At 43.7% G+C, this 23,674-nt stretch overlaps 1 non-coding gene across 1 annotated transcript; it reads right to left on the bottom strand.

Annotated features, from left to right (window-relative positions):
• Window positions 1-386: 386 nt before the first annotated feature.
• On the bottom strand, window positions 387-459 carry TRNAA-GGC. The gene has a single exon. It is a non-coding gene; the product is annotated as a tRNA-Ala (tRNA).
• Between the last annotated feature and the right edge of the window lie 23,215 nt (window positions 460-23,674).

The raw sequence follows: 23,674 nt of genomic DNA, 5'->3' as shown, positions 1-23,674 counted from the left end.
GAAAAAGTAGGTGAGCACACAGATCACTGTGATCCCTAACAAACAATAGCTGGGTTAACACTTAAGTCATTGCAGGTTTGCTTTTGTGCATGGTGGCAGGAATCCATTTTCAATTTCTTAAATATAGTTAATCACCGTTCGTTGACCAGGCCGTCATTTCCCCTCTGATCTGCAGTGCCAGTTCCATCATACTGCATGTAAGGGTGTGTTTCTGGCTTCTCCATTCTGTTCTATTGGGGTACTTTCTATCTCTATTTCAATGCCACATTGTCTTAACTACTCTATTTTCACAATTTCTTCTTCTTCTTCTTCTTCTTCTTCTTCTTCTTCTTCTTCTTTTGCAGGGGGGAAGGTAATTAGGCTTATTTATTTATTTACTTTTTCAGTGGAGGTACTGGGGATTGAACCCAGGACCTCATGCATGCCAGGCATGCACTCTACCATTTGAGCTATATCTTCCCCCAATATCTTCTAATCTATTGTAGCAAATAACTCCCAAATTTCAGTGGCTTAACACAGTTTACTTTCCCTACTCACCAAGATATGAGTTAGTTGGGAGGCTGGGGCACATTTTGCTCTGCATAGTCCTTCAGGGACTCAGACTTTTCCATTTAGTGGCTTTACCATCCCCACTGGGGCCTCTGCATCTGCCTGCCATGTAGGGGAAGAGGGAAAACATTTAGACCCACAGTAAGTTGGCCAGATTCAAGCACGTGGCCTCATTTAATTTCAAGCAAGGCTGGAAATGCAGTCTAGCTGTGTGCCCTGGAGAAAAAGGAAATGACTTGCTTAAACTTATAGTCTCTGTCATAAGAGACTAAAATAGAACATACCAGAATTGAAACGTAACACATCTTACAAAATTTTCTCTCAATCTTACTCCCCTTTCTCTATTTTCTAACTTGTTCATTCATTGAATATATATTCATGGAAAATCCACTAGATTTTTATAGTAGGCAGCCTCTAACATAGCCCCCAATGATCCCCTTCTCCCTGTATTCATTACCCATATAATCCCCTCCCATTTAATATGGGCTGGATTTATTGAGTTGCTTTTACTGAATAGAATAGGGCCAAAGGGATGGATGACACCACCAAGTTTGTGTTATAAAAAGTCTATGGTTTCCATTTTGGATACTCTATGGCTCTCTCTTTTGGATCCCAGATGCTATGTCATAAGAATATCCATGTCTGTTGTTCCCTCTTGTGGTTTATAATTTTTGTTTGTGAGCTCATTTCTTTTAAGATTTTTTCTCAGGATATCACTTGCACTTTCAACTAAGAAAGTATCCTTGGAGAGTAATTTGTATTTCTTTTTCTAGGCAACTAGAGATTTAACCCAGTCTGAGACTAATTTTCACACTAAAAATTTAGTTTGGAAATTCCTACATCAGTGGAGGTACTGTAAATTTCAACTCCACGCCCCTGTACAGTGTAGCTTTGGAACTTCAATAGTTCATGGGAGATGTTTTTACTCCCAGGACGCTGGGCAGAGTACACTTGATTGTTGCCTACTTGAGAAAGCAGGGAGAGACTTTTAGGGCTCTTATTAATGAACAGTCAGCTTATGCAGGGTCTTAGTTTGTTTAAAAGTCTTAATTCCAGCTCCTTGCCTCTTGTGGGCTCAAGACTGTATCTCCTGCCCCTGCATGAGGGTTAAAATCTCACCCTAGTCTTCCAGGCTTGTATCCAGATCAATTCCTGCCTTCACTGTGTAGTAAGATCTCAAGTTAAAAGTTTCCTACTCACTTTGACACCTGGAGCTTGTGTGTTCAGCTATGCATTTTAAATGCTTTGTATTATATTTGCCTTAATGTTTCTATGTGTTTGTGGAAATGTGGTAAAGTGGGAGTGGGGTCTGCATCAGCTCATTTTGCCATGTTTCTGGAAACTGAGTTTTAGATCTTTTATCGTTTTAGAATTTACAACTAAACATTTAAAGCAGGAGAGGGCCATGATCAAATTTATTTTACAATGATAACTCTGGTAGATCTAAGAATGAATTTTAGAAGAAAGTGATTTATAATAGAGGATCAGTTAGAATGCTATTGCAAGAGTCAAGATTTAACGATGATGAGGTAGTGAAGGGTCTCCCTCCCTCCTACCGCACTCAAGGAGAGTCCTTGTCTTTTAATTGAGAAGGGAAGACTGTTGACTTGCACTGTCAAAGAAGGCTTCAAGGAGGGGGTGACAACTGCTCCCATCTTTGAAGTATGGAGAGGAGTTATTTAGATGGTGAGAAGAGGAAAGAGTCTTCCTCTAGAAAAGACAGAGGATGAGGCCAAGAAAGGAAAGCAGGGTAAAGACACAGGCCTAGGGAGATGCTCCAGAGGAGGACCACATGGTCGGGGTCGAGAGGGCAGCAGGGGGCAGAGTCACGTAGTTGGAGCCACCATAAGGGATACTGATTGGGGAGGCTGCTTTAATTCCCTATCGATACTCTCACTGTTAGTGATGATTAACAGCATTTTAGCAAACACTGTACCAGGCTTTGCCAGTGCAGAAGCCAAAAAGGATGTTTTGTTCATATTGACATATGAAGGCAATTGGGTCCAAAAATGTAGTCGTCCCAATTTTCAGATCATCCAAAATGTCCTGTTGCCATGACAATCTGAGTTTAAATTTCAGAAAGAAAAATAAATGTTTGGCAACTGATTCAAATTATCCATTTCTGACTACTTCAAAACAAACAAAGTCTTGGTTTGGTTGCTACCAGCTGCCATTTTTCACTTGATTTTAAGATGATGTAGTAGACATGGATGTTTGGTTTGCTTTGTACTTTAAAAAATGAGTGTGTTGGGTGTTTAGCCAGAAACTTTAGGATATTTTCTTTATTTTTCCCACTAAAAGTCGCAGAGCCAAAATTATACCCATGGAATAATGTTTCACAAATGTGCTTCTCTCTACAATTAGCAAATATTTTGGAGAGTTTGAGTAACTGCTACATCTGTTGAAGACAAGTGACTCAGTAACCTAGGGCATATGCAGAGATGGAGAAATGGAAATAAGGAGAAAGAAAAGGCCTAGATGATAGATTTACCACACGGAGCCGAAAATGAAGCCAACAGAAAGAGATGTGTTTTGTTTTTTCTTTTCAAAATGATGAATAGAGTTATGCAGTAGCTCAATTTTAGGCCAACACTGTTTTGACTGTTTATCTGTCCTAATAGGCTAATGAAAGAGATAAACATGCTTTTATTCATTTGTGTTTGGAGTTCCAATAAAATGTTCAAACCACAGACTTCAGCTCACAGACTAGCAGTGGGATGGGCGTCTGAAACCGTGGCAGAGACTTAATAGTCTCACCCCAACCCCAGGCCCGGGGCCAGGAAGAACTTATGCACGTGCTGAGCCATCACAGAGCTCTCCTTACACATCTGGGGACAGCAGTGCCCGCTGCAGTGCCTGATGGCGGGCAGACCCTTTGTGAAGCTTTGCTGAATGACTGAAAGTATAAAAAGCTAGGCTGGGTCCCAGGCACGTATATTTAGATAATAGGGTGCACATCAGGGGCTGTAAATTGAGTCTGCAAATTTTTATCCAGAAAAACACTTTGAGGCAAGTGGAGTGAATCTAAGCTTTAGTTTACCTCCTCAGTTGGAAAACCAGATTTATTTAAAATTCTGTAGTTTCCAACTTTTGATTGGTGTCATGTGTTCGTCGTCATTTGCGGTGAGATACAGCACACCTGAATCCATCATAAAACGTGAGAAACTTGTACTAAGGCTCCCACACACCTGGCAAGTTGGAGGAGGTGCTACTGGTCTCCACGCTGTGGGAACCCACATGAAGACAGGTGAGAGGCACAAGGCTCAGAACAGCAGGGTATGCGCTGTGTTTTAGAAAGTCAGCTCTGAAGGCGCAGTGAAGATGGTTAGAGAAGGTAGAGAAGGAAACAGGGGAGACAAGAGGAACCGGAAGGTCAGGTGATAATGCAGGTGAGAGGTGACAGAAACCTGGTCCGGATGGCAGCCACAGGGACAGAGAGGAGGAATATTTGAGATGACAGAACTTGGTGACTGATTGGATATGGGGGGAGGGATGGAAGGAGGGTCACAGATGAAGTCGGATGCCTGGTGGGAGTGATTGGGGGGCTTACCCAATATAGAAGAGGCAGGAAGTGAAAAGCATCGCAGAGCACAGAGCTCCTGGCTTACTGAGTACAGTCACAAGACTATGCTAATATGACTCATGGTCTCTAAATCTCACTGAGGACTTGCTGCTGAACTTGCAGTCTGTTCATAGGGAAAAAAATGTGGTTTTTTTTTTTTGTTATTTCTGAATATAACTGTGCCAAATATTTGTCTTTTTTTTTTTTTAAGGCTGTGCAGCACATAGTTCCCCTGTTTCTGTCCTGTTTCTGGGGCACCACCTCCCATGGGTAGTTTTGATGAGGCATAGAGCACTGATTCTCACTGTAAAAGTGAACCCGAGTGCCCTCCTCCCGCTACGTTCTGGATGCCAGGACTCGGGCACAGATGCTGGGTTCAACCAATTGGCTGCCATGATGGTTAACTGTACATGTCAACTTAGCTAGACCACAGTGCCCAGGTATTTGGTCAAACACTAGTCTAGATGTTGCTGTGAAAGTATGTTTAGATGAGATTAACATTTAAATCAGTAGATTTTGAGTAAAGCGCATCATCCTCCATAATGTTGGTGGGCCTCATACAATCAGTTGACAGCCTTAATAGAAGAGAGGCTTATGTCCTCCTGAAGCAGAGGGTATTCTGCCAGCTGCAATGTCAGTTCTTCCCTGGGTCTCCAGCCTGCCCACCTGCCCTGCAAACTGAAGATAGCAAGTCAGTTTCTGTTGCTTGCAATAATGGGTCTTGCCTTATACAATAATGAATGTTCGTTGCTGACAAACTACAAACACTAGAAAAGGAAAAAAGAAATGGAAGAAATTCACATATACCCTGATACAAGCAATTTAAACATTTTCCCACTTTCCTTCCAGATTCTTCTACACATCTTAACACAACTGCATTCTATGTGCATGGCGTTTTACCCTGTTTGTTCATTCAGCATTCTGTTATAGAACATTCTGATGTGTCATTTACTATTGTTAATCTTACTGATACTCTCGGTGCACAGTCCTCTTGGTGTATGCTTTCTGTTCCTTATGTGCCCTTCTTATTTTCTTTGTTTGCATCCCTTGTCACCTGGGACCTAGGCTGTATTTTACTTGCTTTCATCTCCTAAAGTGATCTGGAAATAGACATCCTGTTCAAGTATATTTGAGGTTATAGGTTTAAGAGTCACATAGTTAAAGTCAATTTCTCTATTTATTAAGCTTAAGAACATCTGCCCTATGTGCAGATCTTTCCCCACACTCTCCCCCTAGTTTTTGTAACATATGCTACGTATTTGCTCCTAAAAATATTTTTTAAAGAATTTTTTTTTGCTTAGTCAATTTTGCAACCATATCCCCCAAATTATGTATACATTCAATTGGTTTCAAAATTTATTGCATGGCATTCCTATTCTTTGAATGATGTTCTCAGGAAGGTATAAAATGGTGTGTTTTTTGAGCCCTCGCCTCTTTGAGACCACCTTTGTTACTTTCACACATGAATGACAAGCTGGCTTGCTCGGAGATGTGTTCTCAAGCTATTAATAGGAGCTCCTAATGGAGGTGAGTCAGAGCCTCCCTACCTTTTTTCCAGCCATCTGTTACTGTGCTGGTTCAGAGGACAGGGAGGTGTGATTCAAAGGGGTAATTTTCAACCCAACCTCATCCACTTCGAAGTTAGTGGAAATTCCCCTACATTCTGGCCCATGATTTTCTCCCCTCTCTTATGCCCGAAGGTGTTGCCAGTTTACATATTTTTGGGGTACATTTACGAATATTCTCGTGGGACATTCAGAGAGGGTCTCACAAGTAAGCATTGGGATCTGCCACCATATTGCCCCCAAATGGTGGCACTGTGTTAGTCAGCCCTTCTTAATTTCTTAGATTTTCTTCATCTATATCAGTCAAGCTTCTTTGGTTGCAGCTAACTGAAACTAACCTGACTTAGCATAAACAAAGAATGGAACTATCATAGAATACATGAAAGTTTCATGGAACCCCAGAGTAAAAGGTAACTGGGTTTAACAGGGAAGTGGACAGTTCTTAGGGCTCTACATTTCTTATTTCCATTTCTCGATGTAGTGATTCATAAAGATAAACAGAAGTCGCTGACGTCTACTGAGTACTTAGTCCATGCCACAAGAGCCCGTGGAGAAAGGTTTTTTTTTTTTTATCGTCTCCATTACACCTGTGAGGAAACCAAGGCACAGAAATTAAGTTGTCTTATTGTCACCCTGTTTGGAGGTTACAGGCACAGAACTTGGACCTCAGTGGACTGATTCCAGAGCTGATGCCCCTAACCTGTACCATACTCAGTGGGTCCAGATTAGGACGATGTCTTAGAGGTCACCTCCTCTACAGCATCAGGCATCCATCTGAACATCTTCAGTGGTGGCTGCAGTGGAAAAGATGAGCCCACTTGGGGCAAAACTAACTAAGCAAATCATTCCCTATATTGGGTTCAAATCTGCCTCTGGCTGTTTTCCCACTAGTTGGGTTTCTGTTCCCCGTTGCCACCCTGAGCCTTTCTAAACCCCAGTCAGCATGACTGCCTTTGAGGTATTTAAGGACCAAGTGTTGTGGCTGCTTTGGACTAGGCATCCTCAGTTCTCTCAACTGTCCTCCCAGTTTTTAAGTATCCCCATCATCCTGCTTCCTATCTTTACAATGTGCTTCAGATCGTGTCTTTGATTTGACAGTCATTTCTTTATGGTAGAGCACAAAATCTCAGCTTTATCAGACTCAATACCCACCTCCTCACCACAAATATTTTGTAATATCTCCCCTACTATCAAGAAATAAAGTTCATATATATATAAAATATACATAATATACACACATATACACATAGACGAATATATATGCAACTACCTACACACGTAATTAAAACAAATGTAATGTCCTAATTATAAAATTAAGGAGGAATAAAGGGAAAGTAATTCATGAAAAAGTGATATGTAAATTCTCAGCCACAGCTACTTTACAAGACACAATGAAATGTGTATTTACACCTGCTTATAGTAAATGCTTGCATTCACAAGAAGTGAAAAATTAGAAGACCGTCTGCAGAAGAAGTAGAGAAAATGAAAAAGGAAAGGTACAAGAATGAACTAGACAAATAAGGGCCAAAATTATTTATATCTGATGAAAGAAAGAGGAAACAACCTTGCTTAAAGTCATATGTGCCATAACAAATTATACACAGTGAAAACAAGAAAGTATGATATTAGAACTGTGGATTCACCTCTAAATGTACCATCAAAATAATCTCCTGCCTTTTGACATGGGACAGTGAATAGCCAAAAATACATCTCCCATTCTAAACTGCTTAAATTCACTCTGTAGTAACTGAGCCTTGGAGAACTCAGGCTTCAACAGAGGACAGCGGAGAGAGGGGACTGGAAACACAGACACAGAACTGGGCTGGGGGTGGGAGGTGGTAGGGGTGGTGGGGGGCTTGGGGAGGAGGCTCCAAGCTAGACCTCTGGGGACAGTGGGAGAGGAAGACTGAAAATAAGGAGCAGCTAAGGACTAGATAATCTCCATATGAGATTTCACAGCGTATTTCTTGTCATTGAGTGACAAAATCAATACACATATGTTAATAATTATGTGAAATATTTTAAAATAATCCTTTTGAAGAAATTAAACAGGATCTTGATATTCATGTCTCTCCACGAATTTAATAATTTTGGGGGTTGTAAGGCAGTTAAAAGGAGAGTCAAACAGCTCAGTGACATAGTTGCCCCGGGAAATTGCAAAAGCAGAGGGATGAAGATGTGTGTCTTGGCTACTCCAATACCGCGGGCAGGCAGCTTGCTACAGGTGACCTCATTTTTCCCAAATAGCAGTTTCTTGGTAAAGTTTCAAGCAAAACAAAGAACAGTCTTCTCTCAACTTACATGGTAGTTACATTCCTGGAAAATTCAGAGAGTGTGGAAACTGCGGGAAAAGAATACTTTGTATATACGTGTGAAATGGAATTCCAAGCTCAGATATTTATAGAGCTTTTTTCACCTCATGAACATGTGGTAGGACACTTGAGATTCATATAGACATGGCGCAATTCTTTATCTCAGGGTGCTGCCCACACACGGCACGAAGTCTAGCATCTGCAGCCCTTGCCTATTAAATTCCAGGGGCGCACCCCTCCCCCAATGAGAGTGACAATAGAAAAATGTTCCCACAAAATTTCAAACAGCCCTCAAGGGTGATGCTGCCTCAAGGACACTCACTGTGTAGGGTAATCGGTTTAATTTCCTTCTGTAGGACACAGGTAAGCACCAGTGTGAACAAATCCTTCCACACACACACATGCAGTTTTGGGGTGGAGGACAAACTAGTTCCCAATGTGTGTCCTGAGCAACCATTTCATTCTTTATTTTTCATTCACCATTTTCCTAGCTTTAATTTATTCTTTATTTTTAAAATTTTGCTGAGGTGTGGGAGGTAATTGGTTTACTTATTTTTTTAACTGACCTACTGGAGATTGAACCCAGGATCTCGTGCATGCTAGGCATGTGCTCTACCACTGAGCTATACCCTACCCCCACCTTTTAAATTTATTTTTTATTTTTAAAAATTTTGTTGCAGCAGGAACCATTTTCCTAGCTTTAAAAAAAGTGCGGCAAAATGCATATACCACAGTTCAGTGGTATTAAGGACACTCACATTGTTGTGCAACCATCCCCACTGTTCATCTCTAGCTTCTTTATATTTGAAATTTATTTAAATTTAGAAGAATATTGTAAAAAAAAAATAGGACAAAGAACTTTTTCTCCTGCGCCATTTAAGAATAAGCTGCTGCTATAATATCTTACCACCCCTGAATACTTCGGTGTGAAATTCCTAAGAACAAGGACAATCTCCTAAATAATCGCAGGACAGCCATCAAAATCAGGAAATTGACATTGATAATGTACCATCGTCTGGTCCTTGGATCCCATACAAGTTTCACCAATGGTTCCAATAATGTCCTTTATAGAAAAGGATCCAGTCTGGGATGAGACACTGTGTTTAATCGTGGCAGGGAGAGTACGAGATGGACCTGGAACGTCTTGTGCCAGAAAGCAGGGACAGCCTACTTTCTCATCTGTCTTTAGTCTTGGTCAGTCAGTTTCTCAGTTCATCCTTAACTTTCAGGACCTTGACATTTTCACAGATTACAAGCCAGTTATTTTCTAAACGTCCCTCAATTTGTTTGTCTGGTATTTCCTCACAATTAGATTCAGGCTATGCTTTTTGGCAGGAATATCACAGAAGTCATGGTGAATTTTTCTCATTGTACCCTCCCACATGGTGCACGATTTCAATCTGTTTCATTACAGATGGCATTAATTTTGATCATTTGACTAAAATGTTGTCTTCCAAGTTTCTCCACAGTAGGGCTATTCTTTTGTCTTTTGTAATCAATAAGACTTTTGTGAGGAGATATTCTGAGACTACGAGAATATTCCATTCCTTGTCAAATTTTTACCCACTGGTTTTAGTATCCATTAATGTTTACTGGCTGCATTAATAATCACTCTGTTGTCAAATAATCATTTTCTAATTCCATCATTCCTAGCACATTTATTAGTTTGCAGTTTACTGTAAGGAAATGCTTTTTTTCCTCCCATTTATTAGGTCGTTTTGTTTTGTCAGTATAGATTCGTGGATTCCTATTTGTTCAAGGGGCTATCATCTCTTACCATAATTACTTATTCTGATGCCAGATTGTTTATTTCCTCCTGGCTTTGTCTAGTGCGAGGCCCACTGAGCTGGTTCCTCTGTCCTTTTAAAATATCCCTGTCATTCACTGAGCCCTTCCTGACTCTGCAGCACAAGATGGTCTAGGACTAGCCTGTACTTCCCCCCACTAATCCTGGAATCAGCCATTTCTCCAAGAATGCCTGATTCCTTTTAGTAGAGACTGGTGTTTAGAAACCAGGATCTAGATTCTAGGGGTGCACATTGTTACTAGGGTGTCACTGCATTCAGACAGAGCTAGGGCTCTATTTCTAGCTACCTATCTATAATCTATTAGACTCTGCTAAATTAAGGGTTTTGATTTTAATATAGCAGGTTTTGGAAAGCACTGTTGTGTTAGAGACCAGTGGTTCCCCCCTACCTGTTTCTCCTACTTAGTAACAGAACCCCTGAGGGAAACCCAGAGTAAGGACCAAGTCTCCCAGCACCCCTGGCAGCTCCCTGGGGGCATGTGACTCAGTCCTGGCCAATGGGGAATAATCCACCCAGGGCGTGTGCAACTTCAGGAAGTATCTCCAAAGGGAGAGCGCATCCCTTTCTCCCTGCCTTCCTCCTTCCCACTGCCGGCAATGCGAAATATGGGCGAACTCGAGCACCAGCTGGGACCTGGATGCTGAGAATGGTGAAGCAACAAGAGGAAGGAGCCTGGGTCCCTGCCGACTGTGGAGCTTCTCCGGGGAACCCTGACTTAATTGACCTGAGGGCCAAATAAAGTCTCTCTCATTCAAGCCTTTGTTATTTGGGGTTTTCTGTTACTGAGACCTAATCCTAACTGATAAAAGCAGTGTAACTGGCTTTAAGTTAAAATAACAACTACCATTATTTGAGTACTTAGTCTGTTCTAGGCAGGGTTTTAAGAGTTTTAGGTGTATTAACTCATTGAATACAAGCCTATGAAGAAGTATTATTATTATCCTCACTATTTGCTTTTAATTATTTTATTTAAAATTTTTTTTGGTGGGGGGAGGTTTATTTAATTAGGTTTATTTAATTTTGAAGGAGGTAATGGGGGTTGAACCCAGGACCTTGTGTATGCTAAGCTCTACCATTTGAGCTATACCCTACCCCCAATCCTCACTTTATGGATGAGGGAACACAGTGATGCTAAGTCACTTGTTCAAGGTCACACAGCTGGTAAAGGGCAGTCAGAACTTGAACCTAGGCAGACTCGCAAGCATGTGCAGTCTTATCTTCTACAACAGAGGTGGGCTGAACTTCAGCCAGTGGTCAAATCCAGCCTTATGCCTCTCATTGTAAATATATGTATTGGGACACAGACACACAGACACACTCTTTGTGCTTCTCTTGATATATGTATCTATACCTCAAACCAGTAAGGTTGATGTTTTCTACCTGTAAGAGGTAGTTCAGGAAGTTCCTGAGTTGGGGGTTCAGGAAGTTTCCTCAAAGAAAACAAAAATCTGTAAACTTCCAAATCTCACCCAGTGCAGTTTCCCTCTTTCATGGGTAAACGCCACTCCAATCTCTACATGCTTTTAGTCACTCTCCACTGATTTCAAATATGAGTCTCACCAAGCTACTTTATCATTAAAAGGACCTAATCTCCACAGTCAACATTTTCCAGAGAATTTTGTAGGAAATGAAAGCCCTCTATTAAAACCAATTAGCAGACACTCCCTACTTGGGGGAGATGCATAAGCTTAGGCTGAGACCTCGTCTTCTGGGCCTGAATGCGACAAGCAGATACCCTAGCAGGGAAGAGACCACGTGGTCGTACAGAAGCGAATCTCAACTGGGCAGCTGAGGAGTCTGGCTCCTGACAGCAGACCCTCTCTATACCCTTGATGGTTTCTTGATTGGTAGTCTGTATACTGAACCATGTGAAATGGCCACTGTTGACTGTTTTTATGACCTTGAAAAACATGCATGTTGAAGTTCAACCAAATGGTCTCTTACAGAGTGTGGGTTTCAATCCTTCTTGAATCCCATTCAGCGTTGCCAAAAAGGACAGAATTCTGGCCCTGGAAGGCCACACTCGGAGAGAAATGGGCCTCCAGTTGGGTGTTCATGATCCTATTCCTGGGAGGATGAAGCCCACCCAGCTGGGAGGCCAAGTTCACCAGCCACCCGCAGAGTCACCAGCTGGACGCTTGTAAAGAAAATCCTCCTTTTGAGAGCTCCTACAAAAATACTATTTAGCTTTATCAGGAGCTTTATATGTGAGTGCACTCTATAATTATTCATTTGTTAATTGCCACAACATCCTGTTGAGGTTGGTAAATATTTCTGCTATCCGCGTTTTGCAATGAAGTAAACAGGGACAGAGGAGGAGGCTGACTCACGGGCAGCCCAGTGGGTCGGGAGAGGCCGGTAGGAGAGCCCAGGTAGGGCCTCGCGTCCGGTGCTGCAGGTCAGCAGACAGGCTTGCCCAGAGCCAGCCCTAGCAGCGTGAAAGCCCAAATTAAAATCAGGGAAGAAGAAGAAAGAAGATGCTCTAAAACCTGTGAAATCTCCACATTCCAAACACCCCCATTGTTGTTAAATAAAATGGACAAGAACAAAAAGAGGTAGAAAGAGAACTGTTGAAGGCAGATTTTTTTTCTCCCTAGAGGAGGGAGGAACTAGCCCCACCCTTTGTTTCTCTCCAAGCAGCGGGGAATTTTCTTGTCAGTAGCTGGAAAAGGAAAATAATGAGAAGCAAAATTGTCCCACCGGTAATAACCATGGGCATTAGTCGAGTATGTCCTGTAACAGGCAGTTTACATATTTGAAGTTTAACCTGAGCTGTTAAGCGGAGGAGGTGAGATTCAAGTCCAGGCCTTGTCCGACTTGAGTGTATGGACCATTTTCTGCAGAGACCTTTCCATCCACATACAAAGAAAAAAATCAGCACACCCAAGTCTAATTAAATTATTTGTCTTTTCTAATACTATTTAATTTAACTGTCTGTTTTGTCTCATTCATGAATTCTAAAGTAATCTCAGGGCAAGGGCCGTGCACAGCCACCCAGAGAGTCCTGCAGGGCTCCTAGCTCTGCAATAATGTTCCCCCAAAACATCGTCCTGGAGGTCTCCCAATAAAACCATCAAGCAGGTGTCATTATCTTCCTTTGGGAGACAGGAAGCTGATTTGCGGAAAAATTAAGAGATTTGCCTAAGGTCACAAGAGCCAGAGCTGGGGCCAGAACTCATCTTTCCACCCTTGTTATGTGCTTGTCAAAAAGTTGAGGAAAGTACAGTAATCTTCCCCAATCCGCAGTGTGAGTAGTCCACATTGTTTCTTCACTTGTTTTCTACTGATGACCGGCAGCTGGAGATAAGACTCCCTGCTAATTCACTTTCAGGGGCTCCCTTGTTCTAGCAACTCCTGGTATGACATGGGAGCCCTCCAGCGCTCTCCTCTGAGCCACCCAGCCAGCCTCATTCCCTCCCTTCCCCACAGGAAGCTCTGATTCAGGCCAGACGGGTGGTTTGCATACTCTAAGACCTGCCCACACAGCGCACCTCCATGCTTTCATTCCCTGGTTCCTCCTAGGTGCCTGTACAGTGCACTGCACCAGGTTTGAAGCCAGATTACTTTTGCAACAGTTAGACCTGGATTCTAACTCTCTTTACTACTGCCCAACTGCGTGACTTTGGAAAAGACACCATATCTGGAGAATACATTTTCTAATAGAGTATAGACAATGGAGGATTGGAGGCCATGAATTCAAAGCATCCAGCGTAGCGCCTGGTGCAAAGCAGGTGATCAATAACAGGTTTTATTATTATGTCCCCATCCTTATTTCTATTTCATTCCTAACCATTCTTTAAGATCCCCTACTCCTTCAGCCAGCTGAAGGTAATTTCCCCTTTATCCAGATTTAGAATGAATTTTACTCCTAGGGCACCCAGTTCTTGCTTCCTTGTATTCTTTTCATAAATACAGGAAATACTCACTAGCAAGTGCTATGGGTTGAATTGTGTTTCCACTAAAAGATATTCAAGTCTAACCCTTGGTACCCGTAAACGAGAACTTATTTGGAAACAGAGTCTTTGAAAGATATAATTGAGTTAAGATGAGGTCATTCTGGAATAGATCCTAAGTGGGTCCAGTGACTGGAGTCCTTATAAGAAGAGGAAATTTGGACACAAACCCACAGATAGGCAGGTAGAACACCACGTGATGACAGAGGAAGAGATGGGAAGGTCACATCTTCAAGCCAAGGAATGACGAGGACTGCTGACAACCGCCAGAAGCTGGGGTGAGAGAACATGGCCCTAATGACATGCTGACTCTGGACTTCTGACCCCCAGAACTGTGCGAGAGTAAATGTCTGTTGTTTTAAGCCACCGGAGTTTGTGGTGGTGTGTTATGACAGTGCAAGGAAACTAACACAGGGAGACATTTCCTTTACCTCTGCAGCCGCACAGAGGGCTCCTTGACCTGGGCAGGCACCGGCCTCCTCTCTCGTGGGCGGGGCTCAGCACGCTCTGAACTCAGGTGAAATGGGACAGTGACCCCGACTGCTAGGTCCCGAGGACCTCTTCAGCTCTTCTCACCACCCGCGAGGCTGTCCTGGGAGCCCGTCTCACTTCAGGGGGAGACGGGGTGTTGGCCGCTGGAGTACAGACTTGGAGGGAGGGGCTGAAGCCTCATGATACCAGCTGGCCTGGAAGAGAAAGATCGGGGCCAGGGAAAGCCTGCTTGGGTCCTGCTTTTCAAAAAATTTCAAGGTGTTGTGTGAAGTCACGGAGAGAGACTTGCACACGGGGAGAAGGCCGTGTGATGGCAGAGGGAGACCAGGGAGGGATGCAGCTGCAAGCCGAGGAACCACGGAGCCCAGGAGAGCCACGTGGGACCGACTCGCCTTCAGAGCCTCGGGGAGCCAGCTCTGCCGACTCCTTGTTTCAGATTCTGGCCCCCAGAACTGTGGAGGGATACATTTCTGTTGTTTTGCGCCCCTAGCCCCCTAGCCCCCTAGTTTGTGGTGCTTTGTTGCGGAAGCCCCAGCCGTGCAAGTAGGATCACTTTATCTGTAGGATGTAGTTAGGGAAACACTGGCTCATATTAAAGAAATGCAAACCGTCTTGGTCCTGAGAAGCCCAATGCAGCCTGCTTCCCTGGATGTGCCCCTGGCTGCCTCCCCCACGTGAGCTCACTGACCCCTCTCCCTTACCATCCCCACCTCTGCTCTTCTGAGGGGCAAACACCAATTCCTTCACCTCTTTGTCCTAAGCTAAGCAATGTGGCCAGTTCTTAGCTTTGCGCCCTGCCGTCAGAGTCACTTGAGTGACCTATCAAAGGAATAAAAGCTATTTTAAAGGAAATACACAGAGGTTCATGCAGATAACGGCATTGAATCACCTTTTGGCAGCTATTTGAAAAAAAATATAAGTTATTGAACGATTGCAACATGCACATTGCAAACAGAAAGTAAGGATAATCTCCATTTACACATAGGGAAACTGAGGCTCAGGCGGGTTAAGCAACTTGCCCGAGATGGATCTGAGGTCTCAACCTAAGCAATGTCACTTCAGAGCCCTTCCTTTTAAGCAAATTACCAAGTCAACTTCAAAAGATGCAGCCTTGTACGTATTTGGAAGGGCTTGCCAAATTTCCCATATTCTTCCTATAATTTTAACATTTTGTAGACATTTGCTGCTGTAAGTAGATATGACACCTAAAGAAATACAGAATGGTGATCCAGAGCTCAGTGATTCTGCACAGTTTATTTTCTCATTTAATAGTGAAATTAACAATGATTATTTGGGCCGCAGCCTACAAGCCTGCATAGCAATTCCACTTGTAGGTAGTTCCTTGAATAATACGTTTATTGTGTTATGCCTCAAGCTTTGGTAAAGGACGGTCTCTCTCTCTCTCTTATTTTTTTCCCTGAAGTTCAAGCACAGGAATATTCATACATTTTGTTTTAAACTCTTACTATAATCATTCTCTTTCAAGTGCAAATGTTGTGGAGCATGAGATTCTTAGCCAAATAAAATAATAAATCACTCACTTAAAAAAGTCTTTTCTGCCAAATGGCATACCCAGTTAGCTTTGGCTTGAACAGACAGAACTTTATAGCTTGAGTTACTAAACTAAATGAAACTTGGGTGAGGGAAATTCCTGTTTTGCCCAAGCAACCAACTTGGAGTTCACATTATTAAAATGCCCTGAGTCTCCTGACTGTCTCCAGGGCTCGGACACAGTGAGCTTCTGTCTTCCTCTTGCTCCAGTGAACTTTAATCACAGACCTTCCTTGATGTGCTCTTGCAGACACAAACTGCACTGAACGGGGTCCACCGAGTCGTCTTTAGACTCGTGTCTTGTCTGACAGGATAAATCAACAGTTGAAAGGCCTTGGATGGAGTCCAAGGCCCACTAGCTAAGTGAAGATTCTGCATAAACATGTAGAAGACAGTCAGCCCTCTGCAGGACTGGTGATGTAATTTGCAGGCCTAGTGCAAGATGAAAATGCAGGGCCCTTTGTTCAAAAATGGTTAAGTATTTCAAGATAGTGACAGCAGAGCCTTTAACCAAGTGCTGGTGAGGTGGGAATCCCCATAAAAAGACCGGCGGGACCCCCAAGCAGGGCCACTACTCTCCTGCCAGCACCAACTGGTTCCCTGACCCAGAGGTTCTATCGTACTTTTTGCCTCTGAAATGGCTTGCTTACCCCTAAAATTCTATTGGTTCCCTGAGCTCACTCCTGATTGGTTATTTCTCTCCCTCCTGATTGGTCTATTTCTACAAAGCTTGTTCCTAGTTGGTCAACTTTTGTTATACTTTATTTGCATATGATGTTGCAAAGTGTAAAATGGCAGCCTATAAAAGCCTCTGTAAACCTACAGCGGGGTCCAGAGCTTGTAGTGTTAACTCTTCTGGGCCTGCTGGCATAATAAACCTGAGTTCTCTAACTCTCCAAGTGCTGCTTGGTCTCTTGCCCGGATCCAGGTTGCTGTCACAACTGAGCTGTAACACTGAGCTGTAACACTGAGCTGTAACACTGAGCTATAACTCTGAGCTGTAACATATTTTTCTGCAACACTGGGGCCTTCCGAGCACAGGCTTGGGCCACTGCACAGGCCACATGCCCACGAAGCCGTCCTTCCAGCTGCCAGACCCCTCCTCCTCCCTACCATCCTGGCCCCTTTGGCACCATATTGCATCAATCACCACGTTCTACTGATTCTGTCACCTGGATACTTTGCACACACACCCATCTCCCCTTCTCCCTCTCCAGCCGTCTCTCCCCTCCACACCCCTAGACCCTACTCTCTGCAGCCTTCTCTGCTCACGGCAAAGGTCCACCCCGCACCCATGGAAAAGGCTTGGGTGGCTTCTTGCTGCTCTTGGTGGAAGCCCCCAGACCAGAACATGGACCTCCAGACCCTCGCCCTTGCTGTCCCCCTTCCATCCCCAGCATCTTTGGCTCATGCCCCACTCTCCCTGGCCCTGGGTGTTTTAGTCACCTGGACTTCTCCCATACTGCCCCTCAAAGAGAATGCTCCCACCTCTGAGCCTGCTCACAGGCTGCTCTGTTGGCCCATGTCATTCTTTTTGTCTTCACCTGGCTCACTTGTAGCCAGCCGCCAGGTTCTGGCTTGTGTAAAATGTCCTTAGGAAGCTTTCCCCGTGTCTCAGACAAGGATAGCTCCCCTGGCTACCCACTTGCCCAGCTCTCTCTCTGCCAGTTGGCATAACTCATTACACTTGCCCAGTGTATTTTCTGTCCACGAAGGCGGGGTCCTACCCTGCCTTGTTCCCAGGGTACTGGCACTGTTGTAGAAATTTGTAAGTATTTGTTGGTGGACGGGTTGCTTGGTTCAAGGCTCTCACAGACTCAGGATCCTGGAGGAAGAGAGCCATGCACTTTCATGTAGTAATGAGGGACATGCACTTGCTGTCACTGCTCCTGTGTAAAGGGGGCAGCTAGTGACTCTGCCGAATGACCGTGTGCCCCATCTGAACAAGCCCTGCTCACTGAAGCCCACTGCTCCTGTTCCTCTTCAGTGCTCTAAAAAGTAACATTTTGGGATTATGTGTAATTGTTCAGTATTCCTTCTCTATTTTTCTAGTTTGTGACAAAACACATGTATTACTTTGATAATCATGACGAACCACCCCTCCCCAGCAAATTTTGCTTAAAAAAAAAAAAAGTACCAGGCAAGAGGAATTTCCTACTCGGGTTCATTTTCTTTGCAAATATATTTCCTCTGGCTGGAAAGGGGAAACATCTTTCCTCCTCTGCTCCACACATCACAGAGAAAGGGTACAAAGAGGAACTTAAGTCTAGTGTCAGTGCTGCCAATTAATATTCTTTCCACAAATTTATATAAGAGTTAGAAAGCAAACACAGCCATAAAGCTAGGCCCTGAGTGCTTCTGATCACCAGGGACAGTGTTTACTGCCTCTGAGGTCCTGAGCCATGAGAAAATTGAGGGCAATTCCTTTTTACTCCAAGGTCACGGCTGGACAAGCAAAGGTTAATAGCCTCACTGATGATCTGTCTTCAAACACTTTTGCCCTCCTGTTACATCTGTCCTCTGCTAAATAGGTTAAAAAAAAAAAAAAGGACCAAATTTAAGAAAAGTCTGTGGAATAGACCAGACAGAAATCAGAATGTCTAGTAAGGCTAAAGCGTTAGGTGGACATGACACAATTCACACCAGCACCTGATGGGTTGACCAAATGTCCTGGTTGACTCAGGACTGAGGTGCTCCCTGGTTTCTGGACTTAAAACTAAGATGGTCCCAGACAAAGCAGGATGAGTTGATCACCTTCCTATATGATGGCCTGTGAGACAGATAGCAGATATGGTTCCAGCAGTGCATCTCCCAGGCCCGGCCCCTAAGAGCCCCCAGTGTGATGCCATGTGGCTTTTAGCATCTCTCCCAAAACTCCACCCGAGGACCTCATAGCACTGCCATTTTCCAGGGCGGTTTTGAGAATCAACTCTGGCCTGAAACTAAGAACTCAGACCATAAATTTATCTTTAGCATGTAACATTTGTTTTTTATTTTATAGAATGAACTCCTTTAACTCTGTTTTAAAATGATTTGTGATGAGAGAGAAAACAGGATCCTGGTCTGACCTGAGATTTTGACACAACTTGAACTGTTAAAATTTTTCCCTTTAAGTTGCACTGAATGCAAATTTCAGTTCCTAAAAAATCCAAATAATGCAACACATTATTTGAGGGAAGGAGGTTTGATTTATCTCTTTTTCCTAAAATGATGACCTAGTAGGAAAATTGCTGAAAAACACATTGGAGGTTCATGCTAACACAGAGCCACACTGCATAGCTGTAGGAAGGATTTTTTTTTCTCTTTCTGCTGCGGTAGGTGGAAGACAGGAACATTAGGGTAAGTTCTAAGTCAGGGCTGTCATAAAAACAATTTGTGTTGAACACCGCTTTATACACGCTGCCTCCAAGTTTCTGGATCCCATGGAGTGGATGACACCGTCATCCTGGTTCCACAGAGAAAAAACTCAGAGTTAAGTGGCCTGAGCCCAGGCATCCAGGTCTGGTTGTGCCCAGAGTCAGCAGTATTCCCACTACTTCCAGGTGCTTCTCATCTTCAACGAGGGGAAGTCTATTTTTTTCCCTGTCTTCTAGCTCTTGTACTAGATCAACCAATGGAAGGTATATTGACAGAGAGCTACACACCTCCAGCTGAGTAAGAGAGATGCCAGAAGCTGCTTTTAATTTTTTAAGAAAGATTCTCTAAGTACACCCTTTCTTTAGGGAATTGTTCTTTATACATTAGGGAGAACTTTCACATCCATTAGGAAAAGAAAGAGGAACAGTCGCCGTAATAACAAAAGTGCCTGTTAGGTAGGACTTGCCACATGGAAGAAGCATTTACCTATATTTTTTCTAATTTTTAAACAATCCAATGAGGACCCCGAGGCTCTGAGAGGTAACAGAGCTGGGACTTTGACCCGGGGCTAACCTCAAAGTTCAAGTGCTTTTTACATTATCAATTTGTACTTAGTTTTGCTCATTTTACAACTGAGGAAACTAAGATGCATTGAGGCTAAGAGACTTGCTGAGTTCACATCCTTAGCTTTAACAGGATTACAGCTCACACCTAAGTAGCCAGAAGCCTGTGCCCAGACAACCCAGAGCCAGAGCCTGTGAGACACTGCAAGGCTTTAAATGCAAACCAGCCTGAAGCATAAAGCCCCACGGAATGATGTGATTCCGAGGCAGGAATTTCTACCAGTTAGGAATCCCTTGGTTGTAAGCGACAGAAATCAGCCAGAGCTAAACAAGCAGGGAAAATGTAAGTTTTTCAGGAGTGTCAAACAGAACCAGGAATAAGCCTGTAGCTGGGTCTCGGGAAGAAATCAGGGCTTTCTTTCTGGTATCTGTAGATCAACTGCCCCTGCTCAGTGCGAGGGGTGGGACTCGGGCCACTGGCTGCACCCAAGTTTATACATTTTAAGTACAGCTAATGGGAAAGATTTCTTTGTTCCATTTCATTTTCCAGGAGAAGGGCCAATGATTGGTTAAAGCCGTTTAGGGTGGGCACCTCTGGTCCACAAGCCCAGCTCAACTCCTTGGAAGACAGGAATGGGGGTTACCAGAGAACTGGGCATCATTGTGACTTGGACGGATGATCCAGTACGTATCCAGGTGTCAGAATTCAAAATGAGTTAGGGTGAAGCATTATAATAACGTCTAGACAAATACCATGGCGTAGTCAAACAGAGCCTGAACTAGTGAGAGGATACCTAGCCAACTATTATTTCTTTCAAATCTCCTGGAAAATTGTATGTACTATAAACATTGCCTTTACTGTTGCAATGAACTGTATTTAAAGTTCAAAATTTGGGGGGGAGGGTAATAATTTAGTGGAGAAATGTGCTAAAGGAACTCCCAGTCAACTACAATGTTGGGCCCAAGACCTTTTGTAAGTTCCCTGGTACAAAGGAGTCTGCTGCGATAGCTTTCTGGGTAACTAACATCTGACCTGTTTCCAGGGCTCCCTTGTGAATAAATATTACGGTCTTTTTGCAAGACAGTCAGGATGGAAGATTAGCAGGTGTGCAATTTTTGGCTCTTGATGGTGGACGATGCCCAATCTACCCCAGATCCTTTCTCTCCAGGAAATTACCAAAATACATTCAAACGATAAATATATTTTAAAAAATGAACACCTCAAATCCCCCGTGGTTGTAGCTGTGCCCCTCAGTTCATCTTGGCAGTCGGTGGACTGGGAATATGGGCATAAATACTTCCCTGAAGGATTTCAGATCTAATCTTTTGTGGAGAGTGGGGTCAGAGTTGGAGGGTCAGCTGTCTCTGAGGGTAAGGTGTGTCACTGAATGGAGCAATCTCCTTCTGATCCTAAAGGCTTATTATCTCTTGGCCTGACTCCTGGTCCCTTTTCAGAGAATCTGTGTCACAGGCTTACACTCAGCCTTTGTTACTATTTTAAATTGATTTGGATTATGTCCATGCAAATGCTCAAAGCATTGGTATCTGTAATTATGTTTTGCAAGAGGTATTAGCTGCTGCCAGCACTTTTTACAGTTTAGTGTTGCAAGGAGGAGCTGTAGCTTTTGGACACATGGTTATTTAATTCCATACAGTACAGAGAAAGAGGCTGAGTCACGATTGGCCTCCACAAGGAGGTGCCAGGGCCACTCCACTCCAGCAACGTTACTGCCCCACCAGGCACATTTATTCACACTTCGGATCTGTCATGTGATGGCCCCACTGATGTCAACAAATGACTCATTGTCAGCTTGAAGGGAAAAACAGACTGTGTAGGAAGGTGCCATACATATGGCAATAGATCGGGGTTTTTTTCTGCCACCTACTGGGGAACCCTGACCTTATTCTCACACATTCGAGGTGGAAATGTGACGTGATTAAACTGATTTACAAAAGCCACAAACAGAAACCAGTGTGTTTTTTTTAGCCTTAGTGTGGCTAAGGTTTACTTCCTCTGCACATGTATAGCAAAGGTTTTCAGACATGGCTGGGGGAGAGAGCCAGCTTCTGATAGAAGGTCTATTTTCTGGTTACTGCTTCTTTAATTTATACTTGTCCCTCGGTATTGCCAAAGAAAAGGCCTTCTTAGATTCAATTAAACGTGAAGGTGGTGTTTCTCTGCCTCCACTGGCCATTCCAGTGTTGAAGGCCAATGAGCATGAGCAGAATAATGGTTCGGAAATAGATTCAGAGACGGCACAAGGATGGGAAACGCCACAGAAGATTATTTTAGATCCAGAATGTCAGGGTTAACACTATCTTGATTCAGGGCAGTGACTGGCTCAAAAATAGAGCTGAAAATGCCTATACAAAGCAAGCGCCAATTTGCATTATATGTACTTGGAGCTTTAAAAGGCAGCCTGGACATCTCCGTGTGTCAATTTCCAGAAAGGGACCAAGGTAAGGTTAATGACCCTTGACACCTGCTTTGCTTTCTTCCTCTGCTGTAAAAATCCCACCTGGGGAGACTTTGGCACGCTGCAGAGATACTCTACTTGGAGAACAAGAAGCAGCATGGTTTGTGTAACACACTAGAGATGTGTGACTCCAGCTTTGTTAGTAATTAATTGGGATACTTGGTCATGTTTCTTAACCCGCAGAGTTTTCCAGGATAAAATTTCACACAACCTCACCTCGGTGTTTTGAGGAATTGCCAGTAAGACAGATTATCCGGCCAGCGGGAAATGGAAGCTGTTAATTGGCATGGCAGGTGGGGCCCGGAATCAGGCAGGTGTGTAGAGGGGGTGACTCATGGAGAAGGCGGGGCTCCACACAGGAGGGAAGCTGACCGGGTGTCTCTCCAGGTAAGAAAAATGAGTCACTAGTGTTGGGGAGGGGGCAGTTTCCCCCCCTACCCGTCTTGAGTCCTTGTGGCTGGACTAATAATAAAATTGACACCACATAGATTAGCAGGAGAAAAAGAAAAACATTTAAAATCCTGCTCAAGAAGGTCACATAGAAATGGGACCTAAGAAGCAGCCAGACCAGGCAGCTTTTATATTTTTTAGACACAGAATTGATAAATTTACGGGGACTTAACAGGACAAAGAAACTTAGGTTTGGGTGCTCAATTATTAGTCAAGAATCTGAACAGAGTCTGGGCTTAGGATACGAGTTAAAGAAGTAACAGGTTGTTTACATGGAATTCCTGGCCTGATTCCCTCTCTTTGGTGATGAGTGCTCTACCTCCACGCGCAGGGAGCACACCTGCCACACTAGAGATTTATTTCCTGCTTTCAGGGAGGCAGAAAGGAAGGTCAGAGTGTCCCTCTTGCATTGGCTGTTTCTTAAGAAACTTTAATTCAAAATAATCGATATGCCATTGAGGCGTATTTCGGGGAGGCCTGCCCTGGGCCCCAACACTGGACTCATGGCGCCCTTCCTGACCCACTCCTTGGCCAACCATCAAACCCCAGGACCATCTCAAAGGCTTGTTTCTTCAAATCTGATTTGTCCTGTTCCCTTCTCAGCCTCACCCTGTTTATAAAGCACTAGTTAGAAAGGGGAGAAGGCCCTTTTCCATGGTACCTGTCTTTGCCTTCAGTTATTTAAGTTCCATGGAGAAGGCTTAGAGCTCTAAGTGGAAAAGGTCTTTCATGTTGGGAGGGTCTGAGCTGGAAGCTCAGGGCAGCTTCCCTGGCCCTCCTCCCTCCCTACCCTATGGCAGAAGAGCCCCTGGCCCTACTCAGAGTCAAAGAAGGCGGATGGGCCATGCCTGGAGGGATGACAGTACATGACCCATTATCACCATGCCAACACCAGAACCTACTGGAAGAAACTTTCCATCCATTCTCAGGTAGTAAAGGAAATGCCCATATTTTACATTGCAGCATATAATCTGTGTAGAGTGAGCTGAAAAGAGGCTGGAGGGCATTTTTGTTTGATTTTCCATTTGATTTGGG

Source organism: Camelus ferus, chromosome 8 (assembly GCF_009834535.1).
Source record: "Camelus ferus isolate YT-003-E chromosome 8, BCGSAC_Cfer_1.0, whole genome shotgun sequence".
NCBI lineage: Eukaryota > Metazoa > Chordata > Mammalia > Artiodactyla > Camelidae > Camelus > Camelus ferus.
The sequence above is the reverse complement of the archived record's forward strand: the minus strand, read 5'-3'. Positions and strand labels throughout refer to the sequence as shown.